The sequence below is a fragment of the Sus scrofa genome, chromosome 6 (assembly GCF_000003025.6).
Source record: "Sus scrofa isolate TJ Tabasco breed Duroc chromosome 6, Sscrofa11.1, whole genome shotgun sequence".
In the NCBI taxonomy this organism is placed as follows: Eukaryota; Metazoa; Chordata; class Mammalia; order Artiodactyla; family Suidae; genus Sus; species Sus scrofa.
In genome coordinates this window covers 96,363,057-96,384,035 of record NC_010448.4, presented here as the reverse complement: position 1 = coordinate 96,384,035, position 20,979 = coordinate 96,363,057, and the positions used below count along the sequence as shown (strand labels likewise).

Sequence of the window (20,979 nt, the reverse complement as noted above, 5' to 3'; positions counted from 1 at the left end):
GGACTCTGAAATAAGATGGGACCAACTGAGTTAATAGTGGCATTATTTTGAACAAATTACTTAGCTTCTCTAGACACAAAGTTTCCCCACTGCTAAGACAGAATTACTGTATGCACTTCTGTACAGACAGCAAGTCAGTTCCCCTCCCTCACCATCAGGTAGAGCTGATGAACCCCTAATCTAACCCCACTCATGTTAGTTACCTCTACATGTCTAATTCGTGCTAACATATGATCTTATTTTTAGACTGTGTACTAAACAAGAGCCAACAAACATTGCATTAGCACCTCAGTAAATTAGCGCTTGAACAAATACAGATACATGATTTTACCTGAATGTTTGTTTTCTGGGATTCAAAGCGGACTGTCATCATATAAAAACACCTACTAACACACTGACCCAGACTCATCCACCCATAATCAATGTGCTCAGCTTCAATCAGGCTCACAGATAACCCAACAGCACAAGGGAAATGAGCTGTGAAATAAAACTGGAAATCCTACAAACAGAATGGGCTCCTAGGAAATCTTTAAAGGTGATGCTGGAGATGGCTACATCAAAAGCAAAGCCAAAGTCAGAACTCTGCCCGGGAAGAAGGCTAGGGCAGCACCTTGGGGGCGCAGCTGGTCTTGAAAAGCTGGTCCCCCATGGTCACCACCAGTGTCTCCAGCCATGCGTGGGGACCAAGGTCTGGTGCAGAGAGCCCCTCCTCCCAGGATATGGGGTGCAGCTGGAAAGGCGGCCGCTCCTAGCTTCACTCACCACATGTTTGTGGGGAACCTGGCACTAAACCTTTCGTGGATGACCTGCTTCTGGATCAGGGCTTCATATGCAGCAGAGCAGCTCCCGCGCAGCCATCTATCAAGAGTGAGCCCCTGATACAAGGGTTTGCACAGAAAAAGATTTAAAGAAAAAAAAAAAGTAAAGCCAATGATAAGTGACAGAGGATTCAGACCAGTATAACAAGCAAAGAGGAAAGAAAAGATAATGATGTGCTTTAAAGAATGATTTAAATATTCAATGACTATGAAAGGCCACAGAGAGAAATGATTAAGCCTTTATTTTTACAAAATTGACTTATTTTGTGTTGTGAAACTCAAACATTAAGGATATCTTATTGTGCTCTCTTCTCCTACCACCCCTATCTCTTTTGTCTATAAATCTGTGCCATGCCTACACCATGGGGAAAAAACCAACTGGTTATTTATTCTAAGAATTAGCTTAGGTAGAATTTACAACCTAAAGTTTGTCTAATACAAAAATTCCTGGAGAGATCTGATTAAGATGGCAGAGCAGTAGGACATGGAAATCACCTTCTCCCACAGATACATCCAAAAACCTTATCTATACGTACAATTCTCACAGAACATCTACCGAACACTGGCAAAAGACCTCAGACTTCCACAAAGGGGCAAGAAAATCTCCATATAACTGGGTAGAACAAAAGGGGGGAAAAAAAAGAGAGAGAGAATCAGGGGGCCTCAAAGCCTGGGAGAAAAGTACAGCAGCCAGTCTGAGGAGGGCAAATCAGAGACAGCCACACATGCGTTGGTGCTATCACCTGGCACAGCCCAGCCCCAGGGGGCTAGGGTGTGGGGCACTACAGCCCAGGGAGTGCAGGAGGAGGCCTGAGCCCATCAGAGATACAACCTACCGCTGCTGGGGGTGGGGGTGGGAGTGCAAGAGGAAGAAGGGCAGGACCTCCACAGCAACTTCTTTTCCCACATGCACAGGCTCTCAGGCAGCAGGGCACCACTTTGTGGGCTTCAGGGACAGGTGCAAACTGCTGCTGCCATCTCAGCTCTAGAGGTGGGCACAGCCTGCTGCTGCCAAGGGCCCCTCGGCCAGGTATAACCTGCTGTATAGACCTCCCCAGGGTTCACCAGAGCTGCCAAGGGTGAGACCAGGCACCACCCACTGCACCCACCTCCCTGGGAGCATGCAGATTGTGCACCTGCACACCCTCAAATCAAGGGGATAACCTGCACATACTGAGGAAAGAGACAGCAAGCACTGAAATTAAAAGCAGCACTCACGCCAAAAAAAAAAATAGTAAACCCATACAATCTACCCAGGGATGTTCCTGCATGTTAATAGCCCCCCCTCAAGACTACAGTAGATAATTGTTTCCCCTGAACTCACAAAGTAAAATATAAGCAAAATGAAGAAGCAGAGAAACTATTTCCAGAACAAGAGACTTCCCTTGAAGGAGCAAACAATGAAACAGACCCCTGCAGTCTAACAGACAGCAAGTTCAAAAAGGAGGTAATAAAAATACTGAAAGAACTGAGAACAGATGTCAACAGCAATACAGACTATTTACTTTACAATTTTTTGGGGGTGGACTGCACCCATGGCAAATGGAGGTTCCCAGGCTAGGGGTCAAATTCGAGCTGTAGCTGCCGGCCTACACTGCAGCTCATGGCAACACTAGATCCTCTGACCCAATGAACAAGGCCAGGGATTGAACCTCATGGATACTAGTCAGGTTTGTTCCCACTGCAGCACAACAAGAACTCCTTTAGAAAGGAACTAGAAATTATAGGGAGGAGCCAAGAACAACTAGGAAATTCATTTGCCAAAACAAAAGCTGAGCTAAAAGCGATGAATAGCAGAATAATGCAGAGGAATGAGTAAATGACCTGGAAGACAGAATAATGGAAATCAATCAGGACAGCAGACAGGAAAAAAAATGAAAGAAATATAAGAGATCTATGGGATAATATAAAGCATGCCAATCTATGTATAATAGGGATTCCAGGAAAAGAAAAGCAGATTGAAAGAGTTCCCGTTGTGGTGCAGCAGAAAAGAATCCAACTAGTAACCACGAGGATGCAGGTTCAATCCATGGCCTCACTCAGGGGGTTAAGGACCAGCACTGCTATGAGCTGTGGCATAGGCTGGCAGCTGTAGCTCTGATTCACCTCCTAGCCTGGGAACCTCCATATGCCGTGGGTGCAGCCCTAAAAAGCAAAAAAAAATTTTGAAGAGATTATGGCTGAAAAGTCTCAAATCTAAAGTAAGAAACAGATATCCAGATACAGGAAGCAGAGAAGGTCCCAAACAAGATGAACCCAAACAGACATACACCAAAATATATTACAATAAAAATGGAAAAGTTAAGGATAGAGAATTCGAAAGGCAGAAAGAAAAAAAAGAGTTAATTACAAGGAAGCCTTGGCTATCAGCTGATTTTTCTATAGAAATACTGCAGACCATAAGCGAGTGGCAAGATATATTCAAAGTTCTGAAAGGGAAAATCTGTAACCTAGAATACTCTACCCAGAATGATTATCCTTTAGAATAGGAGAAGAAAGGAAGAAATTCTCAGACAAGCAAAAACTATAATACAACAATACCTAACCTAACCTAAAAGAAATATTCAAAGGTCTCCTATGAAGAGAAAAGAAGCAAGAAGATACAGGAAGGAGGAAATCACAACTGGAAACTTACCACTTAAATAAGCCAGTATACAGATTAAAATGGGAAAAAAACTTATTTGTGAAAGAGATGATAAATACATGGAACAGCAGAAGGATACACATGAAGATGTAAAAAGGACATCAAAATCATAAAATGTGAGGAAGAATAGTATACTTTCTTAGAATATGTTTGGGCCTATTATGACTTCAGTCTAAGGCACGAAGACATAGGAAGGGGTTAACATACTTGCAAAGCAAGGCAACCACAAATCAAAGACAAAAAATAGATTCACAAAAAACAAAAGAAGAGAACACAAGCCTAAAATAAAACAAATGAATACATATGTATTAATAATTACCTTAAATGTCAATGGACTGAATGTTCCAATCAAAAGACATAGAGTGGCTGGCAGACCAATTGAAAACAAGAGCCTATAACATGCTGCCTACCAGAGACCCACCTTAAGGCAAGGGACACGCATAGATTGGAGGTGAGGGAATGAGGAGTTCCCATTGTGGTTCAGTGGAAACGAACCCAACTAGTGTCCATGAGGATGTGGGTTTGACATGGTGTTACCATGAGCTATGGTGTAGTTTGCAGATGTGACTTGGATCTGGCATTGCTGTGGCTGGTGTGTAGATCAGCAGCTGTAGTTCTGATTCAACCCTTAGCCTGGGAACTTCCATATGCCGCAAGTGTGGCCCTAAAAAGCTGCCCGCTCCCCAAATAAATAAATAAAAAGGGAATGGAAAAAGATATTTCATGCAAATGGAAATGACAGAAAAGCAGGAGTCACGACACTCTTATCAGGCAAAAGAGACTTGAAAACAAAGGCCATAAAGAAAGATAAAGACACTATAAAATGATCAATTCAAGAAGAGAATATACACTTGTCAAAATATATGCCCCTAATACAGAAGCACCCAAATACATACAACAAATACTAACAGACATAAAAGGAGAAATTGACAGGAATGAAATAATAGTAGCTCTAACACCCTACTCACATCAGTGGATAAATCCACCAGACAGAAAATCAACAAAGCAACAGAAATCCTAAATGACACAATAGAAAGAGTTAAGACTTTTTTTTGGTCTTTTTAGGGCTGTACCCATGACATATGGAGGTTCCCAGGCTAGGGGCAGAATCTGAGCTGTAGTTGCAGGCCTACACCACAGCCACAGCAATGCCACCAGATCCAAGCTGTGTCTGCAACTTACGCCACAGCTCATGGCAACACCAGATCCTTAACCCACTAAGTGAGGCCAGGGACCGAACCTGCCTCCTCATGGATACTAGTCAGATTCGTTTCCACTGAGCCACAATGGGAACTCCTAGAAGAGTTAGACTTAATTTATATTTTCAGGACATTACATTAAAAAAAGCCCAGAACACACATTCTTTTCAAGTACAAATGGAACATTCTCTAGGACTGACCACATCCTGGGACACAGAACTAACCTCAACCAATTTAAGAGTATAGAAATGATTTCAAGCTTCTCTGATCGCAATGGCATAAAACTAGAAATCAACCATAGAGGAAAAATATGAAAAAACTAGACTACATGGAGACTAAACAACATGCTACTAAAAAACCAATGGGTCAATGAAGAAATCAAAAAAGGAACGAAAAAATACTTTGACACAATGACAAGGAAAACACAACCATACAAAATCTATGGGACACAGCAAAAGCAGTTCTTAGAAGTACATAGCGATACAGGCTTTCCTCAAAAAACAAGAAAAATCTCCAACAACCCAACCTACCACCTAAAAGAATTAAAAAAGAAAGCTCCTTTATGGCACAGTTTTAAGGATCTGGCAATGTCACTGCAGTAACTTGGCTTGCTGCTGTGGTGTGGATTCTGATCCCTGGTCCAGGACCTTCCACATGCTGTGGGCTCAGCAAAATACATACATACATACATACAATTAGAAAAAGAAGTGCAGGAGTTCCCGTCGTGGTGCAGTGGTTAACGAATCCAACTAGGAACCATGAGGTTGCGGGTTCGGTCCCTGCCCTTGCTCAGTGTGGGTTAACGATCCGGCGTTGCCGTGAGCTTCGGTGTAGGTTGCAGACGCGGCTTGGATCCTGCGTTGCTGTGGCTGTGGCGTAGGCCGGCGGCTACAGCTCCGATTCAACCCCTAGCCTGAGAATCTCCATATGCCTTGGGAGCGGCCCAAGAAATGGCCAAAAGACAAAAAAAAAAAAAAAAAAAAAAAAAAAAGAAAAGAAGTGCAAACAAAACCTAAAGTCAGAAGAAGTAAGGAAATAATAAAGATGAGAGGAAATAAAACATTAAAAAAATTCAAGAGAAAAAAATCAATAAAACCAAGAGCTGGTTCTTTAAAAGAGTAAACAAAATTGACAAACATCTGGCTGGACTCACCCAGCAGAAGAGAGAGAACCCAAATAAACGGAAAATGGAGAAATCTCAACGCATACTGCAGAAATCCAAAATACTAGAAGAGAATACTAAAATATAATTACATGTCAACAAATTTGACAACCTAGAAAAAATGGACAACTTTCTATAAACATACAGCCCAACAAATTGAATCATGAAGATATACTAAATTTGAACAGACCAATCATTAAAAATCAAATACAATATGTGACTTTAAAAACTCCCCACAGGAGGTCCTGTCATGGCTCAGTGGGTTAAGAACCTGACATAGTGTCCATGAGGATGCAGGTTCGACCCCTGGTCTCGCCCAGTGGGTTAAGGATCTGGTATTGCTACAAGCTTTGGCATAGGTCACAGATGTGGCTCAGGTCTAGTATTGCCGTGGCTGTGGTGCAGGCTGTAGCTAAAGCTCTGATTTGACCCCTAGCCTGGGAACTTCCATTTGCTGCAGGAGTGGATATAAAAAGAAAACAAACAAACAAAAAACCTTCCTACAAACAAAATCCAGGACCAGATGGCTTCACAGGCCAATTCTACCAAACATACAAAGATGAACTTGTGCCAATCCTTCAAACTCTTCCAAAATATTGAAGAGGAATACTACCAAAGACATTCTATGATGTCACCTTAATACCAAAACCAGACAAAGATACCACCATAAACGAAAATTATAGGCCAACATCTTTGATAAACATAAATGCAAAATTCTCAACAAAATTTTAGCAAACTAAATCTAACAACACATTAAAAAAAGATCATACACCATGACCAAGTGGGATTCATCCCAAGTTCACAAGGATGGCTCAACATACGCAAATCTATCAATGTAATACATCACATTAAAAGAATAGTCAAAAACCACATGATCACCTCAAAAGATGTAGGAAAAAACTTTGCCAAAATTCAAGATCCCTTCATGACAAAAACCCTTACCAAAGTGGGTATAGAAGGAACATATTTCAACATAACAGAAGTGATTTATGACAAACCCACAGCCAATAAATACTCAACAGAGAAAAGCTGACAGCCTTTCTGCTAAAATCTGCAATAAGGATGGCCACTCTCACCATTTATATTACATGTAGTATTGGAAGTCCCAGCAACAACAAGCTGACCAAAAAAAAGAAAGACAGACAGACAGAAAAGGAATCTAAATTGGAAGGGGGTAAAAAAAAAACTGTGACTATATGCACATGACATAATACTATATATATATAGGAAGCCCTAAGGATACCACACAAAAACTACTTGAACTGATCAACGAATTCAGCAAAGTAGCAGAATACAAGATAAACATTCAGAAATTAGTTGCAGGAGGTCCCATCATGGTACAGTGGAAATGAATCTGACTAGGAACCATGAGGTTGCAAGTTCAATCCCTGGCCTCACTCAGTGGGTTAAAGATCTGGCATTGCATGAGTTGTGGTATAGGTCACAGACTCGGCTTGATCTGATATTGCTGTGGCTGTGGCATAGGCCGGGAACTATAGCTCTGACTGGACCCCTAGCCTGGGAACCTCCATATGTCATGGGCGCAGCCCTAAAAGCAAAAAAAAAAAAAAAAAAAAAGTAGTTGCATTTCTTTATACTGACAATGAAAGACAACAAAGGGAATAATAAAAAAAAAAATGCCTTTTAAAACTGCCCCCACAGGTGTTTTACTCCTCAAATACCTAGGAATGAACCTGCCCAAGAAGTGAAAAACTTAATGCCAAGAATTATAAAACATTTTTTTTTTTTTTGTCTTTTTGCCTTTTTCTAGGGCCGCTCCTGCGGCATATAGAGGTTCCCAGGCTAGGGGTCGAATCGGAGCTGTAGCCGCCGGCCTACGCCACAGCCACAGCAACGCGGGATCTGAGCTGCGTCTGAGACCTATACCACAGCTCATGGTAATGCCGGATCCTTAACCCACTGAGCAAGGCCAGAGATCGAACCCGCGACCTCATGGTTCCTAGTTGGATTCGTTAACCACAGAGCCACGACGGGAACTCCTGAAACATTAATCAAAGAAAATAAAGAGGATTCAAAGAAATGGAACGATATCCCATGCTCCTGAATCAGAAGAGTTAATATGGTTAAGTGGCCATACTACCCAAAGCAATCTACAGATTCAATACTATCCCTATCGAATCACCCATGACATTCTTCACAGACCTAGAATAATCCAAAAATTTATACAGAATCATAAAAGACCCGGAATTGCCAAAGCAATCCTGGGGGGTGGGGATCAGGAGGCATAACTCTCCCAGACTTCACACAATACTACAAAGCTACAGTAACTAAAACAGTGCGGAGTTCCTGTTGTTGCTCAGCATGTTAAGAACCTGACTGGTATCCATGAGGATGCAGGTTAGATCCCTGGCTTTGCTCAGTGGGTTAACAATCTGGAGTGACCGCAATCTGTGGTGTAGGCCACAGATGAGGCTTGGATCTGGCATTGCTGTGGCTGTGGCACCTGAAGCTCTTATTTGACCCTAGCCTGGGTACTTCCATACGCTGCAGGTGCAGCCCTAAAACAAAAACAAACCCACCAGTGTGGTAATGGTATAAAAAAAGACATATGATCAATAGAACAAAACAGAGAGCTCAGAAATAAACATCTATGGTCAATTAACCTTCAACAAGGATGCTGCATGTAAATCATTGAAATTAGAACATCCCTCACACCATGCACAAACATAAAACTTAAAATGGTCTAAAAACATAAGGCATGACACTATAAAACTCTAGAAGAGAACATAGGCAAAATATTATCTGATATAAGTCATACAAATGTTTTATTAGGTCTCCCAAAGGAATACAGATAAAAACAAATAAACAAGTGGGACCTAATCAAACTTACAGGCTTTTGCACAGCAAAGGAAACCATAAAAAAAATAGATGTTCAGTACTGCTAATTACTAGAGAAATGCAAATCAAAACTACAATGAGGTACCACTTCACACCAATCAGAATGGCATCATCTAAAAGTCTACAAACAGTATATGCTGGAGAGGGTGTGGAGAAAAGGGAGCCAGCCCTCTTACACTTTTGATGGGAATGTAAACTGATGCAACCACTATGGAAAATAGTATGACATTCCTCAGAAAATTAAAAGTAGAATCACCATATGATCCAGCAACCCCACTCCTGGGCATATATTCAGACAAAACTATAATTTAAAAAGATACATGCACCCTTATGTTCATAGCAGTACTATTCACAATAGCCAAAGTATGGAAACAACCATATGTCCACCGACAGATGAATGGATTAAGATGTGGTACATGTACACAATGGAATACTACTCAGCCATAAAAAATGAAATAATGCTATTCACAGCAACATGGATGCAACTAGAAATTATCATACTAAGTGAAGTCAGAAAGAGAAAAACAAGAAATCATATGATATCACTTATATGTGAAAACTAAAATATGGCACAGATAAACCTATCTACAGAACAGGAAGAGACTCACAGACATGGAGAGCAAACTTGTGGTTGCCAAGGTGGAGGGAGTGTGATGGACTGGGAGTTTGGGGTTAGCAGATGCAAACTATTACATTTAGAATGGATAAGCAATGAGGCCCTGCTGTATAGCACAGGGAAATACATCCAATCACTTGTGACAGAACATGATAGAATATGACAAAGAGTGTATATATATATGTATGACTGGGTCATCTGCTGTACAGCAGAAACAGACAAAATACTGCAAATCAACTATAATAAAAACATTTAAAAATATGGCACAAATGAAACTAGGTAACAGAAACAGACTCACAGACATAGAAAATGGATCTGTCGTTGTCAGGGGTGGGGGTGGGAGAGGCGATGGACGGGGTGTTTGGGTTTAGTAGATGCAAACTATTACATTTAGAATGGATAAGCAATGAGGTCCTACTGTATAGCACAGGGAACTATAGCCAATCCCCTAAGATAGACCATAACGTAAAAGAATACAGCAAGAATGTGTATATATATATATATATATATATATCTAAGTCACTCTGCTGTAAAGTAGAAATTGTCACAACAATATAAACCAATATACTTTAAGAAAACATTTTTAATTTCTTTAGAAACTTTTACTATGAACTTTTTGGTCTCTATTTTAGTTGAATTTATTTTGAGGCTTTTCTCTAGCACCATTCGTTACTTTTGAGTGAGTCCTGTCAATGGCTTTAATGTAGGCTTTCTCCTTTCCTTTTAAACTGATTTCCTTTACAGGGCAGTTTCCAGGAGTTGAAATTCCCAGAAGCTAACTTTCAGATAACTGGATTATTATATGTGTTTGTGTTAGTGAATAAAAGAAAAGAAAAAGGAGGTGCAGTGGGTTAAGGATCCACTGCTGTCACTGTAGCAGCTCTGGTCGCTGCTGTGGTGTGGGTTCATTCCCTGGCCTGGAACTTCCACATACTGTGGGCCCTCTCCCCGAAAAAAGTTAAAAAAAAAAGTGAAAGCATTATTTAAAAGCCTCTTTCCAAGCTTCCAGTTTGCATCCTTTCCTGTGGTTCCCAACCACTTCTTCCCATTTAAAAAAAACATCTTGGAGTTCCCGTCGTGGCTCTGAAGAAACAAATCTGACTAGTACCCATGAGGACGCAGGTTCAATCCCTGGCCTCAGTGGGTTAAGGATACAGCATTGCTGTAAGCTGTGGTGTAGGTGCAGACATGGCTCAGATCTGGCGTGGCTGTGGCGTAGACCGGCAGCTCTAGCTCCAATTTGAGCCCTAGCCTGGGAACCTCCATATGCTGAGGGTGAGGCCCTAAAAAGACCCCCCCAGAAAATATTTATTGATATAATTCACTTACTATACAATTCACTTAAGGTGTAAAAATTCAATGATTTTTAGTATAATTCAGTTGTGCAATCATCACCACTTCACATTTGAGGGCAATGAACCAGAGAGCAGAAATAACTTGCCCAGTGTCATTCAGCTGCTGAATGGAGGAGCTGGGATTTAAACCTAGTTTGATCCCAGGCCCATTTATGGTCACTAAGCTAATATGACCACTTCTAGAAGGAAGAGATACTGCCAATTTTCAGTAGACCAAGGCATAAAAGACATATAGTCAAAGCTCTCTAAGGAAACACAGGGCCCCCACAATGAGTTGTTTTAAATTACAAACTAAAACTAAATCCATTTAAATGTAACTGGCATGTATGGGTAATGACTACCATGCTTGACAGTGCAACTCCCAAAGGTATCCAATCACAATATTGGTGCATACACATTAAGACTTGCTCAGTTTCAAGGAACAAACCGATTTCAGATTGAGTGCAAATAAAAGTAGAGGGCAGGCAGATTGAGTAGTATATTAAATTTTCTGGAAGGAGAAACAGGCTTTAGGAACAATAACAGGAGTTCCTGTCGTGGCGCAGTGGTTAACGAATCCGACTAGGAACCATGAGGTTGAGGGTTCGGTCCCTGCCCTTGCTCAGTGGGTTAACCATCCGGGGTTGCGGGGTTGCCGTGAGCTGTGGTGTAGGTTGCAGACGCGGCTCGGATTCCGCACTGCTGTGTCTCTGGCGTAGCTGGCAGCTACAGCTCGAGATTGGACCCCTAGCCTGGGAACCTCCATATGCCGCGGGAGCGGTCCAAAGAAATAGCAAAAAGACAAAAAAAAAAAAAAAAAGGAACAATAACAAGGCAAGGCAAGGCAGAAATTCTCTCACAGCTAGCACCTGTGTGTTATGGCCTCTACTCACTGGCAACTTCCATTTCTGGTCTGTTCATATTTTCAATTGAAGATAAAAGTTTCTGGTTATTGGCTATGATGGAGGTGCCATTCCTCATAAGCCCTACCCAGATCAAATCAGCTATAAATGGTCAGGTAGATGAATGGGCCTGAAGAAGTTATGAACTGACAGGTCCCTAAAATATTTCTGACACAAATGGAGAATCTGGAGAACTTAATCCTGAATTTCTTTCAGCAGGATACATTAATTTCAGTAGTAAATTTTATTTATTTTTTGTCTTTTGTCTTTTTAGGGCCACACCCGCAGCATATGGAGGTTTCCAGGCTAGGGGTTGAATCGGAGCTGAGTTGTAGCTGCCGGCTTACACCACAGCCACAGCAATGTGGGATCCGAGCCGCACTGCGACCTACACCATAGCTCATGGCAATGCTGGATCATTAACCCACTGAGTGGGGCCAGGGATCAAACCTGTGTCCTCATGGATACTAATCAGGTTCGTTAACCACTGAGCCACAATGGGAATTCCAAATTGTAGTAATAAACTTTAAAATCATGAGACTTAGAGGAGCTCCCTGATGGCTCAGTGGATTAAGGACCTGGTTTTGTCACTGCTGTGGCTTGGGTTGCTGCTGTGGTATAGGTTCAATCCCTAGCAAACTTTCACATGCCACAGGTGCAGGGGAAAAAAGGAAAGCATGAGATGAGACTTGGCTAATTTTCCACACTAAAGTGACCTGTTATCCTGTTATTTTCCTTCTCTAGCAGCATGAAAATCTGTAGATGAGGGCACTGTTCTAAATCACTTAAAATAATTTCCAAGCCTGATTCTGTCATGACTTAATTTTAGTGAGCAGGCAATAGTTTAACTTAAAATGAAAGCTTGCAATCTGAGAGGTCAGACTACCTGGGTTTAAATCCTGAACCTTATTTATAAACCATACAACCTTTGGACAAGTTTATTAGCCTCCCTGTGTCTTGGTTCCCAATCTGTAAAATCAGGTTAATAACAGCACCTACCTACAGTTGCCTAGGATGGGTCTGGCACAAAATTTAAAATCCAAGTGAATTTTATTTTATTTTAAATTGTTTTGGTTGCACCCACAGCAAATGGAAGTCCTCTGGCCTGGGACTGAATCTAAGCAGCAGCTGCAACCTATGCTGCAGCAATGCTGGATCCTTAACCCACCTGCATCTGGCCAGGGACCGAACCCATGCCTCAGCAGCAACCCAAGCCACCACAGATACAATGCCAGATCCTTAACCTGCTGCGCCACAGCAGGAACTCCTAAAATCACCATGAAATTTTAACGAGTCAATCCAACAATACCAAGTCTCTTAGATATGGGACCCAAGACCAGGCATGAGGAAGCAGTAAGACACATGTGTGAAAGTTTGTCAAGAGCCTCTCATGCAGCAGTCCTAAGGCAGAGCAAAGGTGAAGACAGTGATCAAGAGTAAGAGCACACGGAAGCAGTGGGAACCACAATTGAAAAAGAGAGAGAAACTGAGTTAAAGGAATGGAGGAGAGGGTAGACAGGACTGGAACAAATCCCACTGAGAAAGCACAAATATTAGAGTGCTGTTGGGATTCAAGAGCAACTACATCCTAAAATTCCAGTTCATGAAGCCCAATGAGTTAGTTTATGAGATCCCCTTTCCCCCTCTTCATCCTCGCTAAACCCGTGTTGATCAAAATTACATGAGCAATCTTTTTTGGGGGGTGGTGCGCAGCACCCAAGGCATATAGAAGTTCTTGGGCCAGGGATCAAACCTAAGCCACAGCGGTGACAATAACAAGTCCTTGACTGTTAGGCCACCAGGGGACTCCCTATAAGAGAATGTTTCGGTTCCTCACACCTAGAAGCCTAAGACATTCAAGCAGCACTAGAAATACAACTGAGTGTGCAAAGAATTAACTAATTTTTACTCGGTTCTTATATAAAAAACACACTGACTAAAAAGTTAAGGAGTTGAAACAAATTTCAATAGCAAGACTTGGGTCTCTATTGTGTGAACTCAGAATACTCTTTCATCAAACAAAATCTTATTTGGAAGCCCAACAAAGGAAATAAACAGAAGTACAGCTGCTGAGGTTAAAGCAGGAGTGAGAAGAGTGGAGCCCAAGACTGCCCCTCCCCCAGCCCACAGGGCAGCCCTCAGAAGCCCTGGCCTCGAGAACACCCAACCCTTAGGTCCTACTTCACCTAAGTGCTGTTTCCCCACAAGTCACAGCACAGGAACGAATGCCTTCTGAAGCCCTGAGCTCCACAGGCCAGATAAGAAACTCCACTGAAAATTGACCAGATACTGGACTTTTCTTTTTCCCTTTCTTTTCCCCTGTGGGGATCTATATTCTTGGAGATCAAAGAAATTGTCTTAATTCCTGGCAGATGCAGGGACAAAGGCAAAACCTGCTATCCACCTAGTAAAATTCAGTTCAGTGAAAGTCAACAACTTGTAGGTTTTTAAAAGATGCAATTTAACTCTTATAAAGGACTTCTGAAATCAACAGGAAGTTTTTGGAACCTGGAAATGCTAAAAGCAAAAATACTGTAACAGAAATGAACAATGCCTTCAACAGGCTCATGGTGGACTTAAACTCAACACAGCCAAGGAAAGAATTACTGAGCCTGAAGGGAGGTCAACAAAGTTTCCAAACTAAAATGCAAAGAGAAAATAAAAAATTTTAAAACCCACAGAACCAAAAAACCTGAACAAAGCATTCAAGCATTACAGAACAATTCCAAAGGTGTAACAAGCACATAATAGGAATGCTAGAATAAATATATACCATGGAATATTATTCAGTCACAAAAAAAGGAAAGGACCAGCTAAGATCCTGAGCTCACCTCTCATGGGCACACCAAAATCATAACTACCCACAGAACCACCACGGATGAAAACGATCGAAATCCACCATATATATATACACACACACACACACACACACACACACACACACACACACACCACAATAAGATGTTTAGTGGGAGAATAACTGCAATTGCAAAGGTTCTACCAAAGGAGTGAGAGGTCGGAGCCTCATGTTGGGCTCCTTGGCCTGGGGGTTCTGCACTGGGAAGATGAGCCCCCAGAGCATTCAGGTTTGAAGGCCAGTGGGGCTTCCTTTCAGGAGTGCCAGAGGGATGGGGGAGGTGAAGACTTCACTCTTAACGGGCACACAAAATTTCTCACTGATTCCAGCGCCATTGTGCAATCCTCCCTCTAGCTTACTAGCCCCAGGGCCCAGCCCTACCCTAGTCCAACAGCCTGTAGGCACCAGTGCTGGGACACCTCAGGCTCAGCAACTAACTGGGCAGGGATACTCCACCCACCAGCAGACCGGCTGCCTTAAGATCCTGGACACTGCCCTACCCACCAGAGGGCCCAGGACCCAACTTCACCCACCAGAGGGCAGCATCAGCCCCAGAATCCCCTGAGCCCCAGCCCTGCCCCCCAAAGGAAGCAGCTCTAGACTCACCCACCAGAGAGTAGACACCAGCACAAGAAAACCCTGCCCTGGCACTGGCTGGGCCCAGCCATGCTCACTAGCAGGACACTCTGGACCCCATATTCAACTGTGTCAGGAATCCTGCCCCAACCACCAGCCATCTGACACCAGTTTGGAACCCTAGGCCCTGCAATCAAACTCCAGGACCTGGTTCTGTCTGCTAACAGGCTGGCACTAACCCCAGGACCTACCTTAACCCACAAATGGGTAAGCAACAGCTCTGGAGACTCTTGTACCCTGACTCTGCCCACCAATGAGCCAACACTAGCCCCAGGGACCCCTGGCTTCTACAGGCAGTGGCCTTGTCCCACTCACCAGTGGCCAGCAAGGCAGAGCCTAGCAACCAAGCAGACCAGGGCCAATTAAACCAACCACACTGCTCACAATCAGTCCACCACAACCAAAGGCTCTACAGAGCCCTCAGAGGGGAAACCATAGAAGGCTTGGGTGATGAGAGGGGAGTATACTGCTGTGGTGCACAGGATGTCTCCTACAAAAGGTCACTTCTCCAAGATCAAGAAACTTACAGTTAAATAGAAATAAAAACAGCAGCTTAGGCAAAATGAAGTGTCAGAAGAACACATTCTAAACGAAGAACAAGATACCATCCGGGAAAAAGAACCTCAGTGAAGTGGATATAAGTAAATCTATCTGATAAAGAGTCCAGGGCATCATAAAGATGATCAAATAACTCAAGAAGAATGGATGCAAAAAGAGAGAAGGTAGAAGTTTTTTTAAAAAGAGTTAAAAAAGATAAAACAACAAAAAATGAACAAAAAATGAATAACTGAAATGAAAAACAGGAAAACACACTAGAAGGGGAGTTCTGGTCATGGCACAGAGGAAATGAATCTGACTAAGAACGATGAGGTTGCAGGTTCAATCCCTGGCCTTGCTCAGTGAGTTAAAGGTTCTGGCGTTGCCATGAGCTGGGTGTAGGGCACAATTGTGGCTCAGATCTGGTGTGGCTGTGGCGTAGGCCGGTGGCTAGAGCTCCGATTTGGACCCCCAGCCTGGTAACTGCCATATGCCCTGGGTATGACCCTAAAAAGAACAAAAAAGACCAAAAAAAAAAAAAAAAAAAGAATGAAATAACACCATTTGTAGCAACACTGATGGACGTTATCATACTAAGTGAAGTAAATAAAAAAAAGAGAAATACCGTATGAATATTACAGGGTAAGACAACATGGTAAGACAAATACCATATCCAACTTACGTGTGAAATCTAAAATATGATACAAATAAATGTATCTAGGAAACAGAAACTGACTCACAGACATTAAGAACAGACTTGTGGTTGACAAGGGGGAAGAGAGGTGGAGGAGGGATGGACTGGAGTGTAGGATTAACAGATACAAGTTATTATACATAGAATGGAGGAACAACAAGGTCCCACCATAATGCACAGGGGACTATACTCAATATCCTGTAATAAACCATACTGGATAAGAACAAGAAAAAGAATGTATAAATGTGTAACTGAATCACTGTACTGTATAGTAGAAATCAACACAACACTGTAAACCAACTATACTTCAATAAAATGTTTTAAGTCTGTCTATAGTGTCTGCCCAACTTCCAATCTTCACTGCATTTAAGGATCCCCCATTCAGAGGCAGGAGTGTCACTCTAATTTCTGACCCACAGAAAAGACCAATCATAGAACTCTTCATGGATGCTGGGGCTCCCCTCACAGATTTAATTCTCACACTCATGGTGAAAGGCCTCTTTCCTGGCCGCTCTCAGAGTGGGTGTGCTGGTATTACTTGATGAGTCCATTCTAGCCTTCCAATCTCCCTAAGCCTTTGGATCCCTTCCTCAATAGTGTATCAACGAAGGTCTGACATTGCAACTTCTTTGAGCATAGATCACCTTTTGGTCCAGGCTTCAGCCAAGCAATGGATATGTTAAACGCTCTAACCCCTCAAGCTTAAACCTCTGCTTAGAGGTCCTTTATCAATTAATTTAGCCTTACCCAACTTTACATTCTTTCCACTATTATTCCATACCCTTAATATCCATTCCCAAACATATTCCCCAGATTTCTACATGTATAAACAAACATTCATGCCCTTTTTTTTTTAAGAGTATGGCACACCTCCTCAGGTCACACTTGGGAAGTCCATTACAGGTTCTTCAGGTGAAGAAGGGTTAAATTCCTTAACAGGAGTGGAAGGACCACTTCTACTGGCAAAGGCGGCTAATTGAAATTTAGGGGTTTAGTACCCCTTCAAATTTGAGGATCTCATTCCTTCCCAGTCAATGCTCTCATTTTCATACAGACAACAGAATGGGAACACAATTTGCATTCTAATCCAGCCACTTCAAGGATGAGACTACGGGTGTGGTTTCCATCAATCTCAGCTCTGTCTACACAGAAAATGTCAAGTTATTTATACAGATCTTGAACTGGGAATTTGAAGACCCAGCTCATCCCCCCACTCACTTTCCCCAGAAGCAAAACAACTAGTCAGTCTCATTATACTTTTCAATTTGGCAAAAGTGTTTTAAATCTTCAAATACATGATCATCTAGAACCTTGTCTTTCATTAAGTATCTGAGTGATGGTATCCCGTGGTTTTATTTTGCATATCTCTATTGTCACATGCATCAAGGGGCTAGAGTGCCCTTTTTATTTTGGAAATAGTTAAAGTGCCTTGAAATTTAATCAGATTAGAGAACCAATTCCAGGAATGCCATAACCAATTGAGAAAATTCATCCCTGAGAGCCTCAGTTTGAAACTTAGCCCTTTAATTGATTGGATGAGGCCCGCCCACATTAGGAGAATAATCTTCTTTATCTGATTAGTCAATTGATTTGTAGACAGTTAACATATCCTCACAATACCATCACAGAAACACCTGGATTTGTGGTTTGATTAAATACCTAGGGCCAGCTGACATGTAAAACTAATCAACACACACTAAACTTAAGAGATTTCTCAACCAATCTTTACTTTCAACTATAGGAAAAACCTGAAGACTTCACAACATAACTACTTGGCCCTTGCTTCTACAGAAAAAACCTTTCAAACAAGAATATATTATGTGCTCAAAAAAAAAAAAAGGCAATAAATTTCAGTAAGAACACTGTGGTTGAGTGGACTGGAGGAATGAATAGTTCTTTCAAAAACTGGTAAGAAAACAAACCAACCTTCCACAATCTCTTTCCTACCAGGGAGAACACTAATTCCTAGGAAGCTATAACATTGTATCTACATTTTAAAAACAACCTTTCTGTTTCAAAAATGTGGCCTTCAACTCTACAACAGAAATGACACTTTAAAACTGCATACTCCCAGTACTCTTACTTTGAGAAGGAAAGAATTAAAAGAGGGATAGTATCTACTGAATCTGTTGCTTGCCTTTACTCTGACCAGAAAACTTAGCAGTTACTACTTCATTTTCTCTCACTGACAAAAAGTATAATCTAAACCAGGAGAAAACCAAACCAATTTGGGTGAATAATGGACCAAATAATCAAAACAGCACGTAAAGAAATCTTATAAATGGGTTGAAACAAATCTGTATGTCCTTTAAAATAATAAGATTTTAAAAAAACCTTTTTTCTAGAACTTTTCTTGTGGTGTAGTGAGTTAAGTATCCAGTATTGTCACTGCAGTGGCTTGGGTCACCACTGAAGCACGGGTTTGATCCTTGGCCCAAGAACTTCCACAGGCTGCAGGCTCGACCAAAAAACTAAACTGTTCAAGGCACTTGGATTAAACCATTGAACAAAATGATGATCCCTGTCTTGCCAGAGTTCACATGCTAGCAAGAAAACATCCTTATCCAGCTATTTTCTTTCTGAACATAATAACCCAAGTGTTAAGTATCAAAACACTTTCTGAAATTCTATGTGCCAGCCAACTTCTAGTTCGGAGTCTCATCTTCTGGCAGGCACTGTTTCATTATAAGCATAAAGTCTGGAGCCAAACTGCTTGAGTCCAAATCCTACCCCAGTACTCCCCAGCTGTATGACCTTGGCCAAGTTACTGATCCCTCGTTTATAAAACAAAAATAATCACAACAACTATCCCACTGGACTATGTAAATTAAAGGAGTTACAATGTGTACTTAATTTGGTACACGGAGGTACTAGAATATCAACTATTATTATTTTAATTAAATTTACAGAAAACCAGTTACTAAGGCAATAGTGGGAGAAAAAAAATAACATCAAAGGTACCTTTAAAAACTTTTATCTAGCCCATTTACTCCTTCACTACTGCCTTCAAGAGTTCATCCCCTATTCCTGAAACCTCATGGAAATCCATTTCATCTGTAACCTACCTTACACTCTTTTCCAAATGCTTATTCACCACACTCCTCCCACCTCAGACTACACTCCATTCTTTATCCCATACTGACCCCAAGGCCCAGCTTCTTTATTCTTTACCCCATAAATACCCCAAGGCCTGCTTCTTTTGTTCTTTATCCCCGAAGTACCTTGAGCCCTTTGCCTTAGGGTACAGGGATCTGAGACTAGTTCTCCCATCTCATTTGGCTGCCCTGTGAATAAACCCTCTCTATGCTGCAAACCTGGGCATCTCAGCGTTTGGCTTGCTGAGAGTTGGGTAATAGTCTCAGCTGAATTTACTTGACTTCTAGGTTAACTTGTATATAAAAGTTACAAAATGTTATCTCCATATAGATCATGCACAACATCAATTCATGGTTAGAGCTTGTATAAACATAGAGTTAAAACGCTTTTAATCTAATGAGAAAATTTCTTAAAAGGTCAAAATTACTTATTTTCCATAAAATTACAACAGCAATTATCTTAAGAAACTTTAGCATCAGAACCAACAAATGTGGCTATGTAATTACCTAGTTCTAAACGCATGTATATGTAAATAGCACGCTCAGTCACTAGGATCTATCTATACCTTTGCAGTTATCTGTAATAACAAAATTAATTCTCAATTTCGATCACTGCATTAAAAAAAAGTACAGTCATCTGAAATTGATGGCTTATCCTCGTTTATTAAAAATAGGCTTCATTCTTGGTCCAAAGTGTATAAGGGATCAACAACCTCAAAAAGGTTATTGCCCACAATTTAGAAGCGAAGTATACACTGCAAACGTTGTTTTCCCCAAAGCGAGGTCTACTTGTTAATATAAGGGTGCCTACCGACAACTATGTAGGCTAGTAAACCCACTTCCGAAGCTGCTTTTAAAGAGATCAATTTTGGTAAACAAGAACTGAAAGCGTATTTCTGATCACTTTTTACACCCTTCAGGTGGGAGGCGCTGCGGCACAATCCATCAACAATCTTAGTCCACAGGCACAGTTTCGACCTAGCATGGGGTGCTAAACCCTGAAGTACGGAGCTTCAGTGCCGCAGGACCTCCAACTGTCTAGCGGAAATTACAGCGAATGGGCCAAAAAAGTGTGTTGACTCCCCCACCCATCCCGTCCCCAAATCCAGCCTACACAGATACCACCACGGAGCCGATTTTCGAAGACAGCTATGGGCTGCTCCTTCCTCCCAAGTCTGACAGATAAGAAGCGCCCTCTCGAGAGAGATCTGGCCCTCCAGAACGCAGCGGTAGGGAGTGACCTGCGGTCCCCAAGAAGCAGCAGGACGCTAAGCTTTCCCGAAGCCAAGTCCAAACGCCCGGGCTCCCAGGCCCCTCCCAGCCGGCGAGCGAGGAAGGGCAGAGCAAAGGGTGAAGGTGGCAGAGCTGAGGCTGGAAAACCGTCCCACAGGGCTTGCAGGACACCGGCCCACAGCGAAGGGCGGGGTGCCCTCTGTCCTCCCCAGGTCCCCGCCCCGGCCGCTCCCCGCTGGGCACCACGCTGAAGCGGCCCTGAGGACTGCCCAACTCCGCCCTCAGAGGCCCGGGCTACCTCAGGACTTGAGACCGCCGCCGCTCCCCGCAGCAGAGTCCAGGCGAACCACTCCGAGTTCCCGCCGTGTCGCCCCACAGAGCCGCCAGCAGAGC

At 42.3% G+C, this 20,979-nt stretch overlaps 1 protein-coding gene across 1 annotated transcript in view; it reads right to left on the bottom strand.

Annotated features, from left to right (window-relative positions):
- FAM210A (family with sequence similarity 210 member A) overlaps positions 1 to 20,596 on the bottom strand; it is a 30,562-nt gene extending 9,966 nt beyond the window's left edge. The window contains 1 exon segment of the mRNA XM_021096018.1: positions 20,482 to 20,596. The gene's annotated coding sequence lies outside the window, so the exon portion shown is untranslated.